This window comes from Pseudophryne corroboree, chromosome 4, assembly GCF_028390025.1.
Source record: "Pseudophryne corroboree isolate aPseCor3 chromosome 4, aPseCor3.hap2, whole genome shotgun sequence".
NCBI classification, from domain to species: Eukaryota; Metazoa; Chordata; class Amphibia; order Anura; family Myobatrachidae; genus Pseudophryne; species Pseudophryne corroboree.
The window spans coordinates 843,810,126-843,832,785 of NC_086447.1; the positions used below are offsets into that span (position 1 = coordinate 843,810,126).

At 47.2% G+C, this 22,660-nt stretch overlaps 1 long non-coding RNA gene across 2 annotated transcripts in view; it reads left to right on the top strand.

Moving 5' to 3' along the window:
* LOC134910505 (uncharacterized) overlaps positions 1-22,660 on the top strand; it is a 271,917-nt gene that overhangs the window by 170,692 nt on the left and 78,565 nt on the right. For both annotated transcript variants that reach the window (XR_010176215.1, XR_010176216.1), the window contains exon 3: positions 3,359-3,610. This is a non-coding gene — a long non-coding RNA (uncharacterized LOC134910505). The remainder of the gene's footprint in view (positions 1-3,358; positions 3,611-22,660) is intronic.

Genomic DNA, 22,660 nt, shown 5'->3' on the forward strand with positions numbered 1-22,660 from the left:
AGAATGTTTGTAAAGTTACAAAAAGAAATAAAAAAAATGGAAAGAAATCATTAGCATCCAAAGGTAAAACATCTTTTATTACACTACGGGGCTGAAAATCATAATGCAAAATTGTCCCTCAGGCATTTACAGTAACTACTTTCAGATCTTTCAGGCATATGATTAATAGATTTTTGTCAAGGATAATTTTCTTTGCTTCCAGAATTCGCTTGTCTATTTACCTGTTGAGAATGCTGTAAACCTTGTTAATTTATTTGTTGATAGATTTTTTTCAGCATACTAACTAGGACTTGTAATGGATCCATAGGCGTTTCTATAATGAGTGCAGTGTGTGCGGTTCAGTGGGCCCCTAGGTCAGGGGGGGGGCCACACCACACACACTGCACCCATATATTATACTTACCCCTCCGGAGTACCGCAGCGGCGGATCTGCAATGCGGGCACAAATCACTTGGAAAATGGCCGCCGCAGCCATTTCTGAGTGATTAACGCATGTGCACTGGAGGTGTCCCCGGGAACAAGGCGCGGATGCCATGTTCCCGGAGACCGGCGCATGCGCAGTATGCTCTGGCTTTAAGCCAGAGTCTATGAGCTGCTGGTGAGCTGGAGGCCCGCGATGGAGGCTGCACAGAGGTCCCCTCCTCTCTTAGGGGGATATCCAATTATCCATGTTAAAACATCGGGTCCGAAAAACGTCCGTTTTCGGATGTTTATCTGACTTTTTTCCGATGTTTCACCAAAATTTTTTTTTTTTACAGGCTATCTAGATGGATCGCCTGTAAAAAAAACCTTTCTCCCGAAAACAAACAGGTTCAGTGAAACCTGTGTGTTTTTGTGTGAAACATGGGGCTGTTTCCGGGGATTCTACTTCGTCTGCCGGAGGCAGGTGAAACAGAATCCCGATAAGCCGCGGCACGCGTCGGCTTATCTGGGCTAATTAGATAGCCCCCGACGGTAAAAAAACTGGGGCTAATTGGATATCCCCCTTTAGTTAAAATGCTTCTGAATGGATCTAAATATATATTATAGGCAATTACTGATCTGAAGAAAAGGGGACATTTATAAATATACATGTGTTAAAATATTATTGTACGAGCAAGCCGCATATAATAAAATAATTTCTTATTAGGATAATGTTATGCCACGTTCATAAAAAAAACTGCATGTATAAAATGGGCAAAATAATGAAAACATATATGAGTCCCAGAATAAAATATACATCTCACATAAATAACCACTTCATAAGCAGCGGCGAAGGGGAATCGTAAGGACAATGCCCGCTGTGCCATTTCCCCAGATTCCTGCACATGAGCAGTAGACTCTAACACAGCTGTAGAGTTTACTAGTGCTGTCATTCAGAGAGACTACACTGCCAACAAGAGAGAGGGGAGGTGGCCTGGATGGAGAATGTCCATGGGCCCCCTCCTCTCTTTCTAAAACTAACAATGTCCGGTTTATTTGTATTCACAGTCTTAGGAGTACTCTCCAGAAAGTATAGAGTTGATACGACCCACAAAATACTGTATATATGTCGGTCCCGGTCAATTCTGCTCAGAAGCTCCGGTGCATCAGCCACATGCAGTGATCCATGTTACAAAGCCAGTGTGTGGAAAATCACTCACTCTACACTCTGTGTAAAAGTGCTTGGGTAGCGAGTATATCTTGGTCTCACCAGTAAATTACAGCCAACAGGAACGTACTAACGCGTTTCTTTACTGGCTAGTAATTTCATCAGAGGAAACCTCTGGCAAATGTTATAGTTTTACATGGTTTTAATGCATTGAGGTGTTTGGGATTCCACAATAATTGTGTCCCGTTTTATAGGCTATGGGTAATATAAATTTGTTATATGTGGAGGGGGCATTGGACTGCGCACCATAATTCTAAATATAATCAGAGGTTCTACCATGCTGAGACTTGTAGTTCCACACAGAAAAATATGGATGGGCCCATATTTCTGCCCAAAAATTATGCCAAGCCCCTCAAATTTGCTCTTCGTTAGATTGCAGAGTTTATTAAAGTTATTACGATTAGCAGTGCATATTACTATGGAGTGTGCATCTGCAATTTCTCTTTTTTCTATGTGGAACTACACATCTCATCAGGGTAGCACCTCTTATTATATTTAGAATTAGAGGGTGGAGTCCAGTCCACCGCCCCATATAGTCTATATTGAGTACACTGGTGTTTCTATAATGGGTGCAATGTGTGCAGTGCACATGGGCCCCTGGGTCTAGGGGTGGGGCCCACACTGCACACACTGCACTCATATTCTAATTCTCACCTTTCCGCCGTGCAGCGCCAGGCACTGCTCTCGTGGTGAAAATCACAGCCAAAATGGCTGCCACACATGCGCATTAGCCAAATTGGTCTCCGGAACATGACAGGCGCCATGTTTCCGTAGCCCTGCGCATGCACAGTAGACTCTGGCATATTGCTGGAGACTGCTGCACCGTGCAGAGGAAGGGGCCCACCCGGAGGTGCAGACGGGTCCCTTCCTCTGTTAAAGCGCTCCTGATTGTGTACATGTCTACACTTGAAGGCGGAGACTCCTTTTGCTTGGATTGGCGCCTTTCCCACCTGCCCAAGGTTTTTTTTTTTAAATAAACATGGATACTTGGCATTAATAGACTGCATTTTGGGAAAGGAACTATGATTGGTAAGTCCTGAATAAATGTATACAATTTGTCAGTTTTAGGGATGAGTTTGGGGCTCGGGCCCCCTGAATAGTGTTGCCTGGATACTTTGGGGCATCATATTGTAACAATGTAGCACTTTTTGAGCACCTAATTATTTTTTTGCTAATGTAACACGTTTTAGAATTCTAATTATTTCCTTTCACCTATGTATCTTAACACATAGCTGCTGCTGCTTCTTACTGTCGAAGTCGAAAATATTATAGGCACACTCATCACGTACAAACACCACACAGATGGCCTCCATGCCGGTGCTTGTTCTGCCGTGCGTGCGCATACTCGCAAGCTGCGCATAATCGCTCACGCTGCCTTGCGTGTTAGAGCGTGGTATGAGTAATTACGGTAGCATATGCATTCGCATGGAAAAGCCACAAAGACATATCTCATATTTAATTCACATAGCACATAGTTTACACATAGACTACATGCACCACACCAGTGAGTTTCATTTGTTTCAAAGGTACAACAGAGGAATTCAACTTTACAGGATATGAGGGGACAGAATTAGGTTAGGAGGTGGTGTTTGGTATCCAGCTGTACAGTATTTTAAGAGCAATATTCCGGTAGCAGTTTGCAGAAGATAGCACGCTCCTGCACATAGATATGCGCAGCAACAGAATATTAATATTACACTGTATTTACTGTACTCTGATATTCGGCAGGAACCCAGTGGATAACATCTGCAAGTGCACCTGGACCAGGCATCGCCCACCTATTCAAACTGACCTATGACCCCTCCTGTACTGTAAATGACCAGCCCTTTGACCTATGGGTGAAGGGATTACAGATTCCATTGTTTCATGATTTGGACAAATGTATAAAAGCCACGCTGCCTGGCTGGTCAAACACATTCTCTGAAGATCATCTATTCAGATAGACTGAGGACCGGAACCGGGTGGCGCTGGCGAACAAACGTATGTATCATTGATTGTAGCCTCTTCTCTTATTGTGATTGTATTATTGTTGTAACCCCCTTTTAGTAAATAACTGTTGGTGGGTCGGATCCCAACATATTTAAATACAATTGGTGTCGTGTCCCTTTCCTGCTAGGGGTTATAGAGTGTATTCCGCCTCACGTGTAGCTGCTCTGTGCTTACAGCGTGATGGCGTGCGCACGCAACGTGTACGCATCTGTTAGGTGTTTCACACACACACGCGCAGCGGTCGCAGTGGCCTGCACAAATATAAATTAAAGGTATTGCTTTTTCTTCCTGAAAGTTAATCAGCATTAACATTACTTACTGTAACTAACACATTTTTTTAACACTTAAACCTCTTACTAGTGTGATGCCTTGGGGTGGTTGGCTTGTGCTGGCTTGGGGGGTCCTGTGCCCTGGACTTGAACCTAAGTGTTAGGGATTCAGCAGATGAGGTCACCCAGTCCAGGTGGTGGGCACATACTTTTGGCCACAAATTATGCTAAACACCTCAATTTTGCTCTATGTTGGATTGCTGATTGCAATATTCTGATTGGCAATAGTACTCTTGAGTGTACATCTGTAATTTCTCCTTTTCTGTGTAAAACATATTTTCCTCAGATCTCAGAAAAAGTAGATATTTCTTTACCTCTCATTATCTGCCCAGTGTAATGATTCCTTTTTACATTTTAATTATATGGCTTTAGAATAATAAAAATCCAACAACAACAACAACAACAACAACAACAACAACAACAACAACAGTAATTGCAATGGTACACCCTCAATAATATAACCCAATAATCAATGGGTCTTGAATTATACAGATAAATAGCTAAACAAATGCAATGGGGGATATGTAGCAAGCTTTGGAGAGAGATAAAGTGGAGAAGTTGCTCAACCAATCAGCTTCTGACATTTAGCACAGTCTATGTACTGACAGAAGCTGATTGCTTTGGGCAACTTCTGCATTTTATCTTTCTCCAAGGTCACGCAATGACAGAGACAATGGGGGTCATTCTGAGTTGATCGCTAGCTGCCGTTGTTTGCTGCGTAGCGATCAGTGAAAAAAAAATGCCTAATCTGCGCGTGTGTATGGTCCGCAATGCGCACACGCATCGTACGGGAACGAAGTCCATTGTGGTTTTGCACTGGTTCTAGCGACGATTCCAATCGCACAGACGGCCGCTAGGTGATTGACAGAAAGAGGGCGTTTCTGGGTGTCAACTGACCGTTTTCAGGGAGTGCTTAGAAAAACGCAGGCATGTCGGGAAAAACGCAGGCGTGGCTGAGCGTTCACTGGGCGGGTGTGTGACGTCAAAAGCCGTCCCTCCGTCATTTGAATCAACGCACAGGATAAGTAACTACAGGGCTGGTCTTGTTTTGCACAAAATGTTTTTGCAGGCGCTCTGCTGCACAGGCGTTCGCACTTCTGCAAAGCGAAAATACACACCCCCGTGGGCGGCAACTATGCGTTTGCATGGCTGCTAAAAACTGCTAGCGAGCGATCAACTCGGAATGACCCCCAATGTATTTTCTCAGCATCCAACTAAGTGGCCAGTATATTGTATTTGTTAGGCACCACCAGGTAACTATATATAGAACCATTCAAGTATTATACCTGTATATACTTGTATATATATAAATCATATCTACAATGCACAACAGTGAATACAAAGTATAACTACAAACATTGGAGTAAAAATGTGAGTAGTAGGGCTGCCACCATGCTTACACGTTCTACCTATGGTGCAATGTGAGGCCACGTCTACAAATATTTCAAGAGCCACTTTCATTTCCCAATCCGCCCCTGGGGCAGGCACAGCAGCTCTCATACGGTCATTAGCTCAACCACACTTAGGTGTACAGTCATTAGGTCGACACTATCGGTCGACATGAAATAGGTCGACGTGGTCATTAGGTCGACACGTTCCAGGTCGCCATGGAAAAAGGTCGACATGCATTTTTTTTTTTACTTTTTCATACTTTACAATAGAGATGAGCGCCTGAAATTTTTTGGGTTTTGTGTTTTGGTTTTGGGTTCGGTTCCGCGGCCGTGTTTTGGGTTCGAACGCGTTTTGGCAAAACCTCACCGAATTTTTTTTGTCGGATTCGGGTGTGTTTTGGATTCGGGTGTTTTTTTCCAAAAACACTAAAAAACAGCTTAAATCATAGAATTTGGGGGTCATTTTGATCCCAAAGTATTATTAACCTCAAAAACCATAATTTACACTCATTTTCAGGCTATTCTGAATACCTCACACCTCACAATATTATTTTTAGTCCTAAAATTTGCACCGAGGTCGCTGTGTGAGTAAGATAAGCGACCCTAGTGGCCGACACAAACACCGGGCCCATCTAGGAGTGGCACTGCAGTGTCACGCAGGATGTCCCTTCCAAAAAACCCTCCCCAAACAGCACATGACGCAAAGAAAAAAAGAGGCGCAATGAGGTAGCTGTGTGAGTAAGATTAGCGACCCTAGTGGCCGACACAAACACCGGGCCCATCTAGGAGTGGCACTGCAGTGTCACGCAGGATGGCCCTTCCAAAAAACCCTCCCCAAACAGCACATGACGCAAAGAAAAAAAGAGGCGCAATGAGGTAGCTGTGTGAGTAAGATTAGCGACCCTAGTGGCCGACACAAACACCGGGCCCATCTAGGAGTGGCACTGCAGTGTCACGCAGGATGGCCCTTCCAAAAAACCCTCCCCAAACAGCACATGACGCAAAGAAAAAAAGAGGCGCAATGAGGTAGCTGTGTGAGTAAGATTAGCGACCCTAGTGGCCGACACAAACACCGGGCCCATCTAGGAGTGGCACTGCAGTGTCACGCAGGATGTCCCTTCCAAAAAACCCTCCCCAAACAGCACATGACGCAAAGAAAAAAAGAGGCGCAATGAGGTAGCTGACTGTGTGAGTAAGATTAGCGACCCTAGTGGCCGACACAAACACCGGGCCCATCTAGGAGTGGCACTGCAGTGTCACGCAGGATGTCCCTTCCAAAAAACCCTCCCCAAACAGCACATGACGCAAAGAAAAAAAGAGGCGCAATGAGGTAGCTGACTGTGTGAGTAAGATTAGCGACCCTAGTGGCCGACACAAACACCGGGCCCATCTAGGAGTGGCACTGCAGTGTCACGCAGGATGTCCCTTCCAAAAAACCCTCCCCAATCAGCACATGATGCAAAGAAAAAGAAAAGAAAAAAGAGGTGCAAGATGGAATTGTCCTTGGGCCCTCCCACCCACCCTTATGTTGTATAAACAAAACAGGACATGCACACTTTAACCAACCCATCATTTCAGTGATAGGGTCTGCCACACGACTGTGACTGATATGACGGGTTGGTTTGGACCCCCCCCAAAAAAGAAGCAATAAATCTCTCCTTGCACAAACTGGCTCTACAGAGGCAAGATGTCCACCTCATCTTCACCCTCCGATATATCACCGTGTACATCCCCCTCCTCACAGATTATCAATTCGTCCCCACTGGAATCCACCATCTCAGCTCCCTGTGTACTTTGTGGAGGCAATTGCTGCTGGTCAATGTCTCCGCGGAGGAATTGATTATAATTCATTTTAATGAACATCATCTTCTCCACATTTTCTGGATGTAACCTCGTACGCCGATTGCTGACAAGGTGAGCGGCGGCACTAAACACTCTTTCGGAGTACACACTTGTGGGAGGGCAACTTAGGTAGAATAAAGCCAGTTTGTGCAAGGGCCTCCAAATTGCCTCTTTTTCCTGCCAGTATAAGTACGGACTGTGTGACGTGCCTACTTGGATGCGGTCACTCATATAATCCTCCACCATTCTATCAATGTTGAGAGAATCATATGCAGTGACAGTAAACGACATGTCCGTAATCGTTGTCAGGTCTTTCAGTCCGGACCAGATGTCAGCATCAGCAGTCGCTCCAGACTGCCCTGCATCACCGCCAGCGGGTGGGCTCGGAATTCTGAGCCTTTTCCTTGCACCCCCAGTTGCGGGAGAATGTGAAGGAGGAGATGTTGACAGGTCGCGTTCCGCTTGACTTGACAATTTTGTCACCAGCAGGTCTTTCAACCCCAGCAGACCTGTGTCTGCCGGAAAGAGAGATCCAAGGTAGGCTTTAAATCTAGGATCGAGCACGGTGGCCAAAATGTAGTGCTCTGATTTCAACAGATTGACCACCCGTGAATCCTTGTTAAGCGAATTAAGGGCTGCATCCACAAGTCCCACATGCCTAGCGGAATCGCTCCCTTTTAGCTCCTTCTTCAATGCCTCCAGCTTCTTCTGCAAAAGCCTGATGAGGGGAATGACCTGACTCAGGCTGGCAGTGTCTGAACTGACTTCACGTGTGGCAAGTTCAAAGGGCATCAGAACCTTGCACAACGTTGAAATCATTCTCCACTGCACTTGAGACAGGTGCATTCCACCTACTATATCGTGCTCAATTGTATAGGCTTGAATGGCCTTTTGCTGCTCCTCCAACCTCTGAAGCATATAGAGGGTTGAATTCCACCTCGTTACCACTTCTTGCTTCAGATGATGGCAGGGCAGGTTCAGTAGTTTTTGGTGGTGCTCCAGTCTTCTGTACGTGGTGCCTGTACGCCGAAAGTGTCCCGCAATTTTTCTGGCCACCGACAGCATCTCTTGCACGCCCCTGTCGTTTTTTAAAAAATTCTGCACCACCAAATTCAAGGTATGTGCAAAACATGGGACGTGCTGGAATTTGCCCATATTTAATGCACACACAATATTGCTGGCGTTGTCCGATGCCACAAATCCACAGGAGAGTCCAATTGGGGTAAGCCATTCCGCGATGATCTTCCTCAGTTGCCGTAAGAGGTTTTCAGCTGTGTGCGTATTCTGGAAAGCGGTGATACAAAGCGTAGCCTGCCTAGGAAAGAGTTGGCGTTTGCGAGATGCTGCTACTGGTGCCGCCGCTGCTGTTCTTGCGGCGGGAGTCCATACATCTACCCAGTGGGCTGTCACAGTCATATAGTCCTGACCCTGCCCTGCTCCACTTGTCCACATGTCCGTGGTTAAGTGGACATTGGGTACAACTGCATTTTTTAGGACACTGGTGAGTCTTTTTCTGACGTCCGTGTACATTCTCTGTATCGCCTGCCTAGAGAAGTGGAACCTAGATGGTATTTGGTAACGGGGGCACACTGCCTCAATAAATTGTCTAGTTCCCTGTGAACTAACGGCGGATACCGGACGCACGTCTAACACCAACATAGTTGTCAAGGACTCAGTTATCCGCTTTGCAGTAGGATGACTGCTGTGATATTTCATCTTCCTCGCAAAGGACTGTTGAACAGTCAATTGCTTACTGGAAGTAGTACAAGTGGGCTTACGACTTCCCCTCTGGGATGACCATCGACTCCCAGCGGCAACAACAGCAGCGCCAGCAGCAGTAGGCGTTACACGCAAGGATGCATCGGAGGAATCCCAGGCAGGAGAGGACTCGTCAGAATTGCCAGTGACATGGCCTGCAGGACTATTGGCATTCCTGGGGAAGGAGGAAATTGACACTGAGGGAGTTGGTGGGGTGGTTTGCGTGAGCTTGGTTACAAGAGGAAGGGATTTACTGGTCAGTGGACTGCTTCCGCTGTCACCCAAAGTTTTTGAACTTGTCACTGACTTATTATGAATGCGCTGCAGGTGACGTATAAGGGAGGATGTTCCGAGGTGGTTAACGTCCTTACCCCTACTTATTACAGCTTGACAAAGGGAACACACGGCTTGACACCTGTTGTCCGCATTTCTGGTGAAATACCTCCACACCGAAGAGCTGATTTTTTTGGTATTTTCACCTGGCATGTCAACGGCCATATTCCTCCCACGGACAACAGGTGTCTCCCCGGGTGCCTGACTTAAACAAACCACCTCACCATCAGAATCCTCCTGGTCAATTTCCTCCCCAGCGCCAGCAACACCCATATCCTCCTCATCCTGGTGTACTTCAACACTGACATCTTCAATCTGACTATCAGGAACTGGACTGCGGGTGCTCCTTCCAGCACTTGCAGGGGGCGTGCAAATGGTGGAAGGCGCATGCTCTTCACGTCCAGTGTTGGGAAGGTCAGGCATCGCAACCGACACAATTGGACTCTCCTTGTGGATTTGGGATTTCAAAGAACGCACAGTTCTTTGCGGTGCTTTTGCCAGCTTGAGTCTTTTCAGTTTTCTAGCGAGAGGCTGAGTGCTTCCATCCTCATGTGAAGCTGAACCACTAGCCATGAACATAGGCCAGGGCCTCAGCCGTTCCTTGCCACTCCGTGTGGTAAATGGCATATTGGCAAGTTTACGCTTCTCCTCCGACAATTTTATTTTAGGTTTTGGAGTCCTTTTTTTACTGATATTTGGTGTTTTGGTTTTGACATGCTCTGTACTATGCCATTGGGCATCGGCCTTGGCAGACGACGTTGCTGGCATTTCATCGTCTCGGCCATGACTAGTGGCAGCAGCTTCAGCACGAGGTGGAAGTGGATCTTGATCTTTCCCTAATTTTGGAACCTCAACATTTTTGTTCTCCATATTTTAATAGGCACAACTAAAAGGCACCTCAGGTAAACAATGGAGATGGATGGATTGGATACTAGTATACAATTATGGACGGGCTGCCGAGTGCCGACACAGAGGTAGCCACAGCCGTGAACTACCGCACTGTACTGTGTCTGCTGCTAATATATAGACTGGTTGATAAAGAGATAGTATACTCGTAACTAGTATGTATGTATAAAGAAAGAAAAAAAAACCACGGTTAGGTGGTATATACAATTATGGACGGGCTGCCGAGTGCCGACACAGAGGTAGCCACAGCCGTGAACTACCGCACTGTACTGTGTCTGCTGCTAATATATAGACTGGTTGATAAAGAGATAGTATACTCGTAACTAGTATGTATGTATAAAGAAAGAAAAAAAAACCACGGTTAGGTGGTATATACAATTATGGACGGGCTGCCGAGTGCCGACACAGAGGTAGCCACAGCCGTGAACTACCGCACTGTACTGTGTCTGCTGCTAATATATAGACTGGTTGATAAAGAGATAGTATACTCGTAACTAGTATGTATGTATAAAGAAAGAAAAAAAAACCACGGTTAGGTGGTATATACAATTATGGACGGGCTGCCGAGTGCCGACACAGAGGTAGCCACAGCCGTGAACTACCGCACTGTACTGTGTCTGCTGCTAATATATAGACTGGTTGATAAAGAGATAGTATACTACTAATATTATATACTGGTGGTCAGGTCACTGGTCACTAGTCACACTGGCAGTGGCACTCCTGCAGCAAAAGTGTGCACTGTTTAATTTTAATATAATATTATGTACTCCTGGCTCCTGCTATAACCTATAACTGGCACTGCAGTAGTGCTCCCCAGTCTCCCCCACAATTATAAGCTGTGTGAGCTGAGCAGTCAGACAGATATATAATATATATAGATGATGCAGCACACTGGCCTGAGCCTGAGCAGTGCACACAGATATGGTATGTGACTGACTGAGTCACTGTGTGTATCGCTTTTTTCAGGCAGAGAACGGATATATTAAATAAACTGCACTGTGTGTCTGGTGGTCACTCACTATATAATATATTATGTACTCCTGGCTCCTGCTATAACCTATAACTGGCACTGCAGTAGTGCTCCCCAGTCTCCCCCACAATTATAAGCTGTGTGAGCTGAGCAGTCAGACAGATATATATAATATTATATATAGATAATAGATGATGCAGCACACTGGCCTGAGCCTGAGCAGTGCACACAGATATGGTATGTGACTGAGTCACTGTGTGCTGTGTATCGCTTTTTTCAGGCAGAGAACGGATTATATTATGTACTCCTGGCTCCTGCTATAACCTATAACTGGCACTGCAGTAGTGCTCCCCAGTCTCCCCCACAATTATAAGCTGTGTGAGCTGAGCAGTCAGACAGATATATATAATATTATATATAGATAATAGATGATGCAGCACACTGGCCTGAGCCTGAGCAGTGCACACAGATATGGTATGTGACTGAGTCACTGTGTGCTGTGTATCGCTTTTTTCAGGCAGAGAACGGATTATAAATAAAAGTGGTGGTCACTGGTCACTATCAGCAAAACTCTGCACTGTACACTACTGAGTACTCCTAATGCTCCCCAAAATTAGTAAATCAAGTGTCTCTCTAATCTATTCTAATTCTAAACGGAGAGGACGCCAGCCACGTCCTCTCCCTATCAATCTCAATGCACGTGTGAAAATGGCGGCGACGCGCGGCTCCTTATATAGAATCCGAGTCTCGCGATAGAATCCGAGCCTCGCGAGAATCCGACAGCGTCATGATGACGTTCGGGCGCGCTCGGGTTAACCGAGCAAGGCGGGAAGATCCGAGTCGCTCGGACCCGTGAAAAAAAACATGAAGTTCTGGCGGGTTCGGATTCAGAGAAACCGAACCCGCTCATCTCTACTTTACAACCCACGTGGACTACGATTGAGAATAGTAACCCGAAGCCGGACATGGTGCACTAATTAGGGTTCCCCGTTACTTTACGAAGAAAACGACATAAAAAAGTAAAAAAACTAAATGTCGACCTTTTTCAAAGTTGACATTGTTCATGTCGTCCTAGTGACCATGTCGACCTAATGCATGTCGACCAATAGTGGTTGACCTAATGACTGTCGACCTAATGACCCATACCCCCAATGATTCTGTGCCAATTGTCTACTTCACAACTGTAAAATGGGACACGCGGCTGGGCCCTGGGTGTGAGTAACAAACGACAGCTATTCGCAGGAATAAGGATTAGACGGGCAATGGTGTAACGTGTTTCATTGCCATAAGCAATTTTTTGTAGTTATTACAGATTTTTTTTTTACCAGAAATGCAAATCCAGAAAGTTGTCTTAAAAATACCTTTTTTCCATGCTGGCAATTTTTTTGTTAGTTCGTTTTCATCACAGAACTCACAATTTGACTTGCTCTGATGTACAGCAGAATTTCCATATAAAAAACAAAAACAAAACAAAACACAATATATATTGCACTGTGTTAAACCACTTCGGGCTACCAGAACACCGATACCAATCTTTAATGCTTAGACCTGCACTTATCTTGTGCAAGTGAGGCTCCCTCCGGTAAACTTTGGAAGGGAGTCAGATTTAATTTCAAATCACATCCCTTGAGAATAAGACATATACTTTAGCCAGGGATTGCAAGCAGAGTAATATCAAGAGATTGCTGGGGGGGGCTTTGTATTTTATGAGCAAATATTTTGGATTTCCTATTTTTCTGATAACAAAAAAGCAATAAACACTACAATAACACAAGCAGTAATAGAAATACATCCAACATTATTTTCCAGGTAAGATAGAAGTACGGTACACTTGTAATTCCACCATGTTGTTGGTACCAAAACAGGATATACAGTATCTTGTGTTGTTAATTATGAATTGAAACAGAATTGTATTTACTGGATACCCACAAATATTTAGTATCCCTCAGAGGGGGGATCGCCAATATATGCTGCAGATCCTCAATTTCTGACAGAATCCGCAGAATCCCAATAATACATAACAATTAAAATTTCAATCTTTTACATTCTATTCAAGCAGACTTTAATACCATGGGCACAGGCGCCACTGCCGTTTCTATAATGGGTGCAGTATGTGCGGTGTACACGGGCCCCTGAGTCCAGAGGGGGCCCCCACCGCACACACTGCACCCATTTTTAAAATACTCACCCCTCCGAAGTCCAGCGCCGGCATCCACAGCGCTATTAGAACACCGTGAAAATGGCTCAGCGGCCATTTTTACAGAGTTCTGCGCATCCGCAGTAGAGAGATCTCAGGGAAAATGGCCGCCGTGCCATTTTCCTGGAGATCTGCGCATGCGCAGTAGAGTCTGAGCCATCTAGTGCTCAGACTCTACAGCGCTCTGGGCAGAGAGGAGGGGGCCCGAACGGAGGAGGCTGAACACGGGCCTCCTCCTCTCTTAAAACGCCCCTGGCACAGGCGTTTCTATAATGGGTGCAGGGGGGGGGGGGGCACACTGCACATACTGCAGCCATAAAGTATACTTACCCCTCTGGAGTCCTGCGACGGAGGCCCTGCACTGCGGACAGAAATCACTCGGAAAATAGCAGCTGCAGCCACTTCTGAGTGATTTGTGCATGCATGCTGGAGATGTCCCCGGGAACAAGGCGCGGGCGCCATGTTCTCGGAGACCTGCACATGCTGCCGGAGAGGAGGGGGCCCGCCACAGAAGCTGCATGCGGGTCCCCTCCTCTCTTAAAACGCACCTGACCATGGGCCATATTTATTACAATTATTTTGTGGGAAATCCCCCAAAACAGCTGTTTGTGGGGGATACCAACAAATATTAAGTATCCCCAGAATGTATGTATTTGCTGCACTCCCCAATTTTCGATCCCAAAAGCAACCCCCCCCCCCCCCCCCCCATAGGTTTGTATGTGTGGCTGCTAAATTGAGAAATATAATGTGAAGATAGCGTTAACCATAATAGCCTATAAGCAATGGTTTGGCATTTATTTTTCCGGGTTCTTCTCTGTCAGCCAATACTGACGCATGTACAGTAAGTTTAAGGTATCACTTTACTTCTGACCTGTGCCGGAACTAGACATTTTAGCGCTGTGTGCAAAAAACGGCATCGGCGCCCCCACCCCCCCTTATGTAAAATAGGGACAGTGCGCGCTGTAAAAAATAACGTGGCTTCATGGGGCAGGGGTGTGACCACAAAATAATACCAATTCAAATTACGCCACACAGTAGCGCCACTACACCAGGTAGAGCCCCATTTTTACACATTACGGCAGACAGAGTCCACCTTTTTAAACTTTATGGTGGACAGATTCCCCTTTTACACATTACGGCAGAGAGCGTCCCCTTTTTACACATTGCAACAGGCAGAGACCATCTTTTACACATGATAGCAGACAGCGTCCCCTTTTTAAACATTTTGACAGGCAGATTCCACCTTTTACACATTACGGCAGACAGCATCCCCTTTTTACACATTACAACAGGCAGAGTCCACCTTTTACACATTACGGCAGACAGAGTCCCCTTTCTACACATTATGACAGGCAGAATCCACCTTTTACACATTATGGCAGACAGCGCCCCTTTTTTACACATTACGGCAGACAGCATCCCCTTTTTTACACATTGCGGCAGGCAGAGCCCCCTTTTTACACATTACGACAGATAGAATAGATAGATAGACAGACAGACAGACAGATAGAAAAAATAAATGATACTTACTCTCTCCCTGCTGACTCAGGTAGTCAGGCTCCTCAGTGCAGCTGCTCAGCTGCTGGCAGATCCCGGGAGCAGGGGAGAAGGAGGCGGAGGAGGGAGAGGGACTCGGGAGCAGCAGCAGAGTTCATCCTTTACACATTACGGCAGACAGCGGCCCCTTTTTACACATTACAGCAGACAGCATCCCATTTTTACACATTACGACAGGCAGAGTCCACCTTTTACACATTACGGCAGACAGCATCCCCTTTTTACACATTTCGGCAGACAGCGTCCCTTTTATACACATGACCGTAGACAGCGTCCTCTTTTTACACATTACGGCAGACAGCATCCCCCTTTTACACATTACAACAGGCAGATTCCACCTTTTACACATTACGGCAGACAGAGTCCCCTTTCTACACATTATGACAGGCAGAATCCACCTTTTACACATTATGGCAGACAGCGCCCCCTTTTTACACATTACGGCAGACAGCGTCCCCTTTTTTACACATTGCGGCAGGCAGAGCCCCCTTTTTACACATTACGACAGATAGAATAGATAGATAGACAGACAGACAGAGAGATAGAAAAAAATAAATGATACTTACTCTCTCCCCGCTGACTCAGGTATTTAGGCTCCTCAGTGCAGCTGCTCAGCTGCTGGCAGATCCCGGGAGCAGGGGAGAAGGAGGCGGAGGAGGGAGAGGGACTCGGGAGCAGCAGCAGAGTTCATCCTTTACACATTACGGCAGACAGCGGCCCCTTTTTACACATTACGACAGACAGCGTCCCCTTTTTACACATTACGAATGGCAGAGTCCATCTTTTATACATTATGGCAGACAGCATCCCCTTTTTACACATTACTGCAGAGTCCACCTTTTACACATTACGGCAGACAGCGCCCCTTTTTACACATTACAACAGACATCGTCCCCTTTTTACACATTACGACAGGCAGTGTCCCCTTTTTACACATTACAGCAGACAGAGTCCACCTTTTACACATTACGGCAGACAGCATGCCCTTTTTACACATTTTGGCAGTGTCCCTTTTATACACATTACCGCAGACAGCGTCCCCTTTTTCTCTGACGTCCTAGTGGATGCTGGGAACTCCGTAAGGACCATGGGGAATAGACGGGCTCCACAGGAGACTGGGCACTCTAAAAGAAAGATTAGGTACTATCTGGTGTGCACTAGCTCCTCCCTCTATGCCCCTCCTCCAGACCTCAGTTAGAATCTGTGCCCGGCCAGAGCTGGGTGCTCCTAGTGGGCTCTCCTGAGATTGCTAGAAAGAAAGTATTTGTTAGGTTTTTTATTTTCAGTGAGATCTGCTGGCTACGAGGGACTGAGGGGAGAGAAGTAAACCTACCTGCGTGCAGCTAGCTTGCGCTTCTTAGGCTACTGGACACCATTAGCTCCAGAGGGTTCGAACACAGGGCCTGACCTCGAACGTCCGTTCCCGGAGCCGCGCCGCCGTCCCCATTGCAGAGCCAGAAGACATAAGAGAAGGAGATGAAATTGGCGGCAGAAGACTCCGGTCTTCATTAAGGTAGCGCACAGCACTGCAGCTGTGCGCCATTGCTCCCACTGCACACCACACACTCCGGTCACTGTAGGGTGCAGGGCGCTGGGGGGGGCGCCCTGGGCAGCAATAAAATACCTTTTGGCATAAAAATACACATAATACAGTCTGTGACTGTATATGTGTAAAACCCCCGCCATTTTTCAGTCAGAAACTGCAGGGAGAAGCCCGCCGCTGAGGGGGCGGGGCCTTCTTCCTCAGCACACCAGCGCCATTTTTCCTTCACAGTTCCGCTGGAAGCAGCTCCCCAGGCTCTCCCCTGCAGTATTCCTGATACAAGAAGGGTAAAAAAGAGAGGCGGGGCACATAAATTTAGGCGCAAATAATATATATTAAGCAGCTATTGGGAAAAATCACTCATTATAGTGTAAATCCCTGTGTTATAGAGCGCTGTGGTGTGTGCTGGCATACTCTCTCTCTGTCTCCCCAAAGGACTTTGTGGGGTCCTGTCCTCAGTCAGAGCATTCCCTGTGTGTGTGCGGTGTGTCGGTACGGCTGTGTCGACATGTTTGATGAGGAGGGTTACGTGGAGGCGGAGCAAGGGCAGATAAGTGTGGTGTCGCCCCCGACAGGGCCGACACCGGATTGGATGGATATGTGGAAGGTCTTAACAGACAGTGTCAACTCCTTACATAAAAGGTTCGATGACGCAGCAGCCTTGGGACAGCCGGGATCTCAGCCCGCGCCTGCCCAGGCGTCTCAGAGGCCATCAGGGGCTCATAAACGCCCGCTAGCTCAGATGGTAGACACAGATGTCGACACGGAGTCTGACTCCAGTGTAGATGAGGATGAGACAAATGCACAGTCTACTAAAGCCATCCGATGCATAATTACTGCAATGAAAAATGTATTGCACATTTCTGATATTAACCCGGTTACTACCAAGAAGGGTATTATGTTTGGGGAGAAAAAGCAGCCAGTGACTTTTCCCCCATCTGATGAATTAAATGAATTGTGTGAGGAAGCGTGGAGTTCCCCCGATAAGAAACTAGTGATTTCTAAGAGGTTACTGATGGCGTACCCTTTCCCGCCAACGGATAGGTTACGTTGGGAAACATCCCCTAGGGTGGACAAGGCGCTCACACGCTTATCAAAAAAGGTGGCACTGCCGTCTCAGGATACGGCCGCCTTAAAGGAGCCTGCGGATAGACAGCAGGAAGCTATCCTGAAGTCTGTGTATACACACTCAGGTACTATACTGAGACCTGCTATTGCTTCAGCGTGGATGTGTAGTGCTGCAGCCGCATGGTCTGATACCCTGTCAGACAACATTGATTCCCTCGACAGGGATACTATTTTGCTAACTATAGAACATATAAAAGACGTCGTCTTATATATGCGGGATGCACAGAGGGACATTTGCCTGCTGGCATCTAGAATTAATGCAATGTCCATTTCTGCCAGGAGAGTATTATGGACTCGGCAGTATACAGGTGATGCTGATTCTAAAAGACACATGGAGGTTTTGCCTTATAAGGGTGAGGAATTGTTTGGGGACGGTCTCTCAGACCTCGTATCCACGGCAACAGCCGGGAAGTCAACTTTTTTACCTCAGGTTCCCTCACAGCCTAAGAAAGCACCGTATTATCATGTACAGTCCTTTCGGCCTCAGAAAGGCAAGCGGATCAGAGGCGCATCCTTTCTGCCCAGAGGCAGGGGTAGAGGAAAGAAGCTGCACCAGCCAGCCAGTTCCCAGGAACAAAAATCCTCCCCCGCTTCCTCTAAGTCCACCGCATGATGCTGGGCCTCCACAGGCGGAGCCGGGTGCGGTGGGGGCGCGTCTCTGAAACTTCAGCAACCAGTGGGTTCGCTCACAAGTGGATCTCTGGGCTGTACAAATTGTATCTCAGGGATACAAGCTGGAGTTCGAGGCGACTCCCCCTCACCGTTACCTCAAATCAGCCTTGCCAGCTGCTCCCAGGGAAAGGGAGGTAGTACTGGCGGCAATTCACAAGCTGTACCTCCAGCAGGGGATAATCAAGGTTCCCCTCCTTCAACAGGGACGGGGTTACTATTCCACAATGTTTGTGGTACCGAAACCAGACGGTTCGGTGCGACCCATTCTGAATTTAAAATCCTTGAACAGTTATATAAGGAAGTTCAAGTTCAAAATGGAATCGCTCAGGGCGGTTATTGCAAGCCTGGAAGAGGGGGATTTTATGGTGTCGCTGGACATCAAGGATGCTTACTTGCATGTCCCCGTTTACCCACCTCACCAGGAGTACCTCAGGTTTGTGGTACAGGATTGTCATTACCAATTCCAGACGTTGCCGTTTGATCTGTCCACGGCACCGAGAGTATTTACCAAGGTAATGGCCGAAATGATGATACTCCTTTGGAAGAAGGGAGTTATAATTATCCCGTACTTGGACGATCTCCTTATAAAGGCGAGGTCCAGAGAGCAGTTGTTAGTCAGCGTAGCACTTTCTTGGGAAGTGTTACAACAGCACGGCTGGATTCTGAATATCCCAAAGTCGCAGCTGATTCCTGCGACGCGTCTGCTCTTCCTGGGCATGATTCTGGACACAGAACAGAAGAAGGTGTTTCTCCCGGTGGAGAAGGCCCAGGAATTGTCATCTCTGGTCAGGGACCTCCTGAAACCAAAACAGGTGTCGGTGCATCACTGCACGCGAGTCCTGGGAAAGATGGTGGCTTCTTACGAAGCAATTCCCTTCGGCAGGTTCCATGCAAGGATCTTTCAGTGGGATCTGTTAGACAAATGGTTCGGATCGCATCTTCAGATGCATCGGTTGATCACCCTGTCCCCAAGGGCCAGGGTGTGTCTGCTGTGGTGGCTGCAGAGTGCTCATCTTCTCGAGGGCCGCAGATTCGGCATACAGGACTGGGTCCTGGTGACAACGGATGCAAGCCTCCGAGGATGGAGGGCAGTCACTCTGGGAAGGAACTTCCAAGGACAGTGGTCAAGTCAGGAGACTTCACTACACATAAATATCCTGGAACTAAGGGCCATTTACAACGCCCTGAGTCAAGCAGAGCCCCTGCTTCAAAACCAGCCAGTGCTGATTCAATCAGACAACATCACGGCGGTCGCCCATGTAAACCGCCAGGGCGGCACAAGAAGCAGGATGGCGATGGCAGAAGCCACAAGGATTCTCTGATGGGCGGAAAATCACGTACTAGCACTGTCAGCAGTGTTCATTCCGGCAGTGGACAACTGGGAAGCAGACTTCCTCAGCAGGCACGACCTCCACCCGGGAGAGTGGGGACTTCATCCAGAAGTCTTCACGCAGATTGTAAACCGTTGGGAACGGCCACAGGTGGACATGATGGCGTCCCGCCTCAACAAAAAGCTAAAAAAATATTGCGCCAGGTCAAGAGACCCTCAGGCGATAGCTGTGGATGCACTAGTGACACCGTGGGTGTACCGGCCGGTTTATGTGTTCCCTCCTCTTCCTCTCATACCCAAGGTACTGAGGATAGTAAGAAAGAGAGGAGTAAGAACTATACTCATCGTTCCGGATTGGCCAAGAAGAACTTGGTACCCAGAACTACAAGAAATGATCTCAGAGGACCCATGGCCTCTGCCTCTCAGACAGGACCTGTTACAGCAGGGGCCCTGTCTGTTCCAAGACTTACCGCGGCTGCGTTTGACGGCATGGCGGTTGAACGCCGGATCCTAACGGAAAAGGGCATTCCAGATGAAGTGATTCCTACGCTGATAAAGGCTAGGAAAGACGTGACAGCACAACATTATCACCGTATATGGCGGAAATATGTTGCTTGGTGTGAGGCCAGGAAGGCCCCTACAGAGGAATTCCAGCTGGGTCGATTCCTGCACTTCCTACAGTCAGGAGTGACTATGGGCCTAAAATTAGGATCCATAAAGGTCCAGATTTCGGCCCTATCTATTTTCTTTCAAAAAGAACTGGCTTCACTGCCTGAAGTTCAGACGTTTGTTAAGGGAGTGCTGCATATTCAGCCCCCTTTTGTGCCTCCAGTGGCACCTTGGGATCTTAACGTTGTGTTGGGTTTCCTGAAATCCCACTGGTTTGAGCCACTTAAGACCGTGGAACTAAAATATCTCACGTGGAAAGTGGTCATGCTATTGGCCTTAGCTTCGGCTAGGCGTGTGTCAGAATTGGCGGCTTTGTCTTGTAAAAGCCCTTATCTGATCTTCCATATGGACAGGGCAGAATTGAGGACTCGTCCCCAATTTCTCCCTAAGGTGGTATCAGCATTTCATTTGAACCAACTTATTGTGGTGCCTGCGGCTACTCGGGACTTGGAGGACTCCAAGTCACTAGATGTAGTCAGGGCTTTGAAAATCTATGTAGCCAGGACGGCTGGAGTCAGGAAAACTGACTCGCTGTTTATCCTGCATGCACCCAACAAGCTGGGTGCTCCTGCTTCAAAGCAAACTATTGCGCGCTGGATCTGTAACACGATTCAGCAAGCTCATTCTGCGGCAGGATTGCTGCATCCTAAATCAGTGAAAGCCCATTCCACAAGGAAGGTGGGCTCTTCTTGGGCGGCTGCTAGAGGGGTCTCGGCTTTACAGCTTTGCCGAGCTGCTACTTGGTCGGGTTCAAACACATTTGCTAAGTTCTACAAGTTTGATACCCTGGCTGAGGAGGACCTTGCCTTTGCTCATTCGGTGCTGCAGAGTCATCCGCACTCTCCCGCCCGTTTGGGAGCTTTGGTATAATCCCCATGGTCCTTACGGAGTTCCCAGCATCCACTAGGACGTCAGAGAAAATAAGAATTTACTCACCGGTAATTCTATTTCTCGTAGTCCGTAGTGGATGCTGGGCGCCCGTCCCAAGTGCGGACTCTCTGCAATACATGTATATAGTGATTGCTTAACTAAAGGGTTATTGTTATGAGCCATCTATTACTGAGGCTCAGTTGTTGTTCATACTGTTAACTGGGTATGGTTATCACGAGTTGTACGGTGTGATTGGTGTGGCTGGTATGAGTCTTACCCTTGATTCCAAATCCTTTCCTTGTTGTGTCAGCTCTTCCGGGCACAGTTTCCTTAACTGAGGTCTGGAGGAGGGGCATAGAGGGAGGAGCTAGTGCACACCAGGTAGTACCTAATCTTTCTTTTAGAGTGCCCAGTCTCCTGCGGAGTCCGTCTATTCCCCATGGTCCTTACGGAGTTCCCAGCATCCACTACGGACTACGAGAAATAGAATTACCGGTGAGTAAATTCTTATTTTTACACATTGCGGAAGGCAGGGGCCCCTTTTTACACATTATGACAGGCAGCGTCCTCTTTTTACACATTACAACAGGCAGAGTCCACCTTTTACACATTACGGCAGACAGTGTCCCCTTTTCACACATTACGGCAGACAGCGTCCCCTTTTTACACATATCGACAGGCAGAGTCCATCTTTTACACATTATGGCATACAGCGTCCCCTTTTTACACATTACCACAGACAGAGTCCACTTTTTGCACATTACGACAGGCAGAGTCCACCTTTTACACATTACTGAAGGCAGCGTCCCCTTTTTACACGTTACGGCAGACAGCGTCCCCTTTTTACAAATTACGGCAGACAGCGCCCCCTTTTACACATTACAACAGGCAGAATCCACCATTTAAACATTACGGCATACAGCGTCCCCGTTTTACACATTACGACAGGCAGAGTCCCCTTTTTACACATTACGGCAGACAGCGTCCCCTTTTTACACATTACGGCAGACAGCGTCCCCTTTTTTACACATTGCGGCAGGCAAAGCCCCCTTTTTACACATTACGACAGATAGAATAGATAGATAGACAGACAGACAGAGAGATAGAAAAAATAAATTATATTTACTCTCTCCCCACTGACTCAGGTAGTCAGGTTCCTCAGTGCAGCTGCTCAGCTGCTGGCAGATCCCGGGAGCAGGGGAGAAGGAGTAGGAGGAGGAGGGAGAGGGACTTGAGAGCCACAGCAGAGTTCATCTTTTACACTTTACGGCAGACAGCGTCCCCTTTTTACACATTACGACAGACAGCATCCCCTTTTTACACATTACGAATTGCAGAGCCCATCTTTTATACATTATGGCAGAAAGCGTCCCCTTTTTACACATTACCGCAGACAGAGTCCACCTTTTACACATTACGGGAGACAGCGCCCCCTTTTTACACATTATGGCAGACAGCGTCCCCTTTTTTATACATTGCGGCAGGCAGGGCCCCTTTTTACACATTACGTCAGGCAGCGTCCCCTTTTTACACATTACGGCAGACA